This window comes from Phasianus colchicus, chromosome 3 (genome assembly GCF_987193195.1).
Source record: "Phasianus colchicus chromosome 3, bPhaCol1.hap1.1, whole genome shotgun sequence".
Taxonomy (NCBI): Eukaryota; Metazoa; Chordata; class Aves; order Galliformes; family Phasianidae; genus Phasianus; species Phasianus colchicus.
Window position 1 is genome coordinate 15,499,176 of NC_143438.1, and position 4,965 is coordinate 15,504,140.

Below are 4,965 nucleotides of genomic sequence, written 5' to 3' on the forward strand. Positions count from 1 at the left end.
ACCAAGCAGACATCACAGACATAGTATTAATTAGATACTACATTTGAGTTTACTTAATCTGGCAATTTATTTGGTGCAGAACTCATCTCCTATTACACATACTTTGAACTACTCAGTCTCTGTTTTCAATATTCTTTGCTTAAATCCAAGCAAATCCAGTGTCTTTCCTGAATCCCAGCCCACCCATGATATAGATGTATCAAAAAACTTTAAATATTTAATCATTTGTGCTCCCTTTTCAAAGAAACAGAGCAATATAGATGTGTACCATACTTGTATGTGCTAAGACTCAAAGAAGTTGTCCTGATCTACTTAAACAGCTGCAGAGGCAGTTTCTTGGTTTGGATTAGTAATGTATGTGTAGCCATCCTCAGAGGTGCTCACTCTCTCCTGGCTGGCATCATACCATCACCTGTATCCTTTTCTGAACCACCCCTTCCACTTGCTGGCAGCTAAGGATGCAGCACAGTAGCAATATGGTGGGACTCAAAAGCAGATGGTGGGACAGTGAAGTGCTCTCAGGTACACAAGAGGCATGTCCCACACACCACGGACAAAAGTAAACAGATGGAGTGGTTGCAAAAAGGTCATGTCAGTGAAGGTCCATTGCTTGGAAGGATCATGTAGGGTTAGTCAGACTGTCCTCTGTACTATGACTACCTCTGTCAAGAAAAAAATAAGAGTTGTGGTCATGGGTGACTCCATTCTGAGGGAAACAGGGTTAGAGACATTACTGAAAAACTCAGTATCATGGTATGGCCCTCTGATTATTATCCATTATCTGGAGAGGTCCCAGTCAATTGGAAGCCAGTAAATGTTGTCCCACTTTTCAAGAATGTAAGAAGAAAATCTCTGGCAATTACATGCCTTTCGCTCTCACTAGAAAATTTTAACATTATTCTGGATGTTACTGAAAACAATGAAGTCATTGGTCACAGCCAACGTGTTCACAAGGGGAAAGTCCTTTTTAATGAACTTAATCTCCTTTTATGACAGTGCTACCCACTTAATTGACCAAGGGAAGCCCGTTAGTATAATCTTTTTGGATTTCAGCAAAGCTTTTATACTGTTTGTCACAGTATCCTTCTGGAAAAATTGTCCAGCATACAATTAGACAAAAACAGAATGCGATGGGTGAACAATTGGCTGACAGGTCAGGCTCAGAGGGCTATAGTAAGTGAGCTTACATCAGGCTGGTGGCCAGTTACTGGCAGGGCTCCATTTCAGAGCCAGTTCTCTTTGATTTTTTTCTGAAATGACCTGGAAACAGGCCTCCAACATACACTAAGTCTGCGGACAGCACTAAATTGGGAGGAGCTGTTAACTCCCTCAGGAGTGAAGAAGACTTGCTGAGAGATCCTGTCAAATTAGAGAGCTGGGCAAACAGCTCTGTAACTCTCAGAGTTCAAGGAGCATTTGGACAACACTCTTAGATGTAGAGTTTGATTTTTGTGTTGTCCTGTGAGGAGGCAGGACTTGGAGTTGATGATCCACGTGGGTCCCTTCAACTTGGGATATTCTATGAATGCAGTGAATAAAGGTGGCTAAGGAGAGGCGGTGGAATTAAACTGCTGAGATGTTCTCCTTCTTGCCATAGCAATAAACCATCTGGCAGAAGCAGAAGGAAGCCATACATGATGTGTCAAAGACAGGCTACCTCCATGCCTGGTAACAACAGCAACACAAGTGTGTCAGTACCGGCTGAGGGCTGGGACTGGCGGGTGCTGACCCTGCCCCAGTGCAACCTGCAGGGCCTGGTGCTGGAGTGGACACCAGGTCTGTGAAGAAACATGGCAGGTCTTTCGTGACACAGCCTGAGTGTCCTCCCAGAAATGGGCCCAGGCCCTGGCCTGGATGGAGGAGATCTTCACTGCAGGATGGGCTTGGGAGAGAATCCAGACTTGCTGGACAACAGCTAAGACAAATGAGTGGCTTTTTGTTTTGTTTTTTCTTTTTTTTTCCCCCTATCTCTGCGGGAGAATCCCTGCCTGACTTTTAATTAGTCAAATCATGGCTGTCATTGTGTTCCGCAGCTCATTGAGTATTACGAGTCTGCCTCAGTCAATTTGGGGAAATTACAGAGCCAGTTTTGGTAAGGCTCCTTCCAATCAGAAGAACACACCTCCCTGAATCACACTTCTGTTTCATCCAAGCTCTTTTTTTTTTCTTTTCTTTTGCATTACACCTTTCTAGTAGTAACTAAGGACTTCTGCATAGCGCAGATTTTATCAGGATAAATAAACAAATGAAAATCAAGAGGCAGACAGACCTCTGTTAGCAGGGGTAGTGACCTCTTATCGCTGGGACAGCTGAGTACTACATACATTTTCTTCAAGATACCTTTCAAGGTGTCTTAATATTATTCTATCAGACAACAAAGGCCACATATTCTTGCAGTAGAAGATCCTCTCTCTTGCAGGGGCCTATGAGGTTTTGTTTATTAATGTGGCACATATCACTGTTGTAATTCTTCCCCTGCATAATGATTTATCTGTCTATTGGAGGCAGCTGTAGGACAGGCTCTAGTTCAGATATAGCGTGTTACAGAAACAGGCTATGTCTTCCCACACTGATCATATTTTTTCTCACCTCGTTGTTGCTCTAAAAAAATTATAGCTCTGCACCCATCTACACCATTCCTACTGGAGCACACATTTATATACAAAAAGCACAGGAAGAACCACTGAATGAAAGACATCTGTGTTTGAAACCTGTATTGAAACCTTACTCTATCCACACAAAGGGTTGCTAATGAAGAGATTTCAGCTACTCTTACTCACCTTAAGTGTTTAATTGCAGAAAGCCTTTGAGATCTGAGGCAAGGATGCAGGTTCCATTATACTCGGCACAAACAGAACAAAAGGACAGCATGCGCACAGCGCGGGTATAAGGCCGGGCACAGCGGTCAGTCAATGGGGAAATGCACAGAGGCAATGAAGAGATATTCATCAGTGCAAGATGTCCTCATCTCAGCATCCTGAAGGCTTAGCCCTTGTCATTTCTTTTTATCAGCACCAGGGTGCTTAGAGGCGGCCAATGAGAGACAGTAAGAAAACAGCCACACGCGTGCCTTCTTCAGTAAGAAAAGTAGCGTTGGATAAAACATGGTGTTGTTCATTTCATTGACTTTTCCAGCAAATGGAGACAGCAGCATTTATAGGGCTGCCAGCTTGAGGGGCTGACCACTTCTGTGGGGACAGGGATGGTGTGGCTGAGCGTGAGCACAGGAGATGGCAGAGGAAGGGAAGCAGCAGTTCTGAACTAAGATCAGGGAAGACAGAGAGCTTGTTGGAGTCTGTCATTAAAAACAAATCTCTTTACTCTCTTCTCCTTCGAAATACCAAGTCTCCCTGGGAAAATACAGTTTATTTGGCAGTTTTAGTCCTGTCCGAGTCCTGCGATGAAGTTAAGAACTGGACCACGTGCTTCCTGTTGAAGCAGAACATCCCCTTGGAAGGTACGCTCCTGTTTCAGTGCCTGCATTTAGCGAGGCAAACTCATAGGTCATGAGGGGCAGCAGATGCAAGACTTCTGCTATGCTGTCCACTGATTTACCAAGACTGCTAACAAGATACTGACCTGTCAATAAAATACATTTCAATTTAATTTTCTTCAAGGCAGAAAAACAAAAGGAACGTCCTCCTCCCCTCCCCAGAAAAGAAAAGATTTTTGGTGCCTGAACGTCTGCCTGTTCATTTTCAGAATCTGCTTTTATTTATCCTCTGGTTTGCATTGGTCTCCAGTGATAAACACGCCAGCTGAGAGAATTTAGTTCTAACAGGCCATCCTTCCCTCTGCCACGTGATCAGGTTTCTTCTTTGAATGGTACTCAGAAGTCTTCAGTTGAGTTGAAATATATCTCAATTCAAAGGATTATAACCAAATTAAGTGCAGCTCTGATTCTATTTCATTTTTTAAATGATCCTCAGAATTTGCTCTCAGTCAGGTTTGTGGATAACACTTGTTTTCTGAAACACGATGCAAGCTTCTCACCTCACCTTCATGTACCACAAAGCCTCTTCCTCTTCTCTCAGCCTGCCTGGGCCTTCCCGCCTCACCCTCCTTGGTCAAGCACCGCCTGCTCTCTCTCCTCTCATTTTCCATTGCTGTTTCCAGACCCAAGTTCTCAGCCATCTTGCACAGTCACCTCCACGTGTTCATCCATACAGGTCCCCGGCATGTGATAGAATGCCCCAAAGCACCCACAAGACCTTTATCCTGCAGCAGACATCAGCTAGAGCCTGCAGGCACTGGGTTGCTGCTCAAAAACCCCACACCTGATGGGTATGGGGTGAAAACGAACTTCTCATGGCCTTCAAAAAAAAAAGAAAAGAAAAGAAACAGATAAGACCAGCCCATCTCCTCCTTGCTGCTGCTGCTGCATCCCTTTTTCTGCATCCTCTGTTTTGTTTTCCTCCTAGCCTCTCTCTGTGTATATGCATCTGCACGTAGCCATCCCCATGACCCCCAGTGAAACAACCCATGGACTCAGTGGCTGAAATGTCTCAGTGCTGCACACCACAGCGTGCCATATTTGCAGTATGGCACTTTTCATTTTGATGCTGGGAACAGGGAGCCCACATATGAGAACTCCCACATTTGCATACCAATACTTGTGAGCTTTCACACTGGGACCTCTGAATTTCCCACCTGACTGAGATCTATGAAGTGTGTGTGCATGCACAAAAGCAACTCTTGCCATGAATGTAGTTCTTTGTGGGGTTTCCCCAGTTTCTCACTTCTCTGTCTGCTGTAATGCAACCTCCTAACCCAGTTAAAACAGTAGTTGTAGCGGCTCAAGTAGCCCAGCATATAAAGCAATAAGCAACATAAGCACTGACTGTGCCTCACAAAGTCGGGAACTATTTGGGAGTCATTAGCTAGAAACGACCCAGTCCTTATTAAGGAGTTTGGACCATGCAGGGAATGAGAACTCTTGCAGCTCTATTACAATTATTATCTAAT

The 4,965-nt window shown here is 44.3% G+C and overlaps 1 long non-coding RNA gene across 1 annotated transcript; it reads right to left on the reverse strand.

Moving 5' to 3' along the window:
• Positions 1–295: 295 nt before the first annotated feature.
• On the reverse strand, positions 296–4,714 carry LOC149918430 (uncharacterized). Its single transcript, XR_016465442.1, has 3 exons — positions 3,999–4,714; positions 2,781–3,579; positions 296–662 (listed from the first exon to the last, which is right to left on the reverse strand). It is a non-coding gene; the product is annotated as an uncharacterized LOC149918430 (long non-coding RNA).
• Positions 4,715–4,965: the final 251 nt, after the last annotated feature.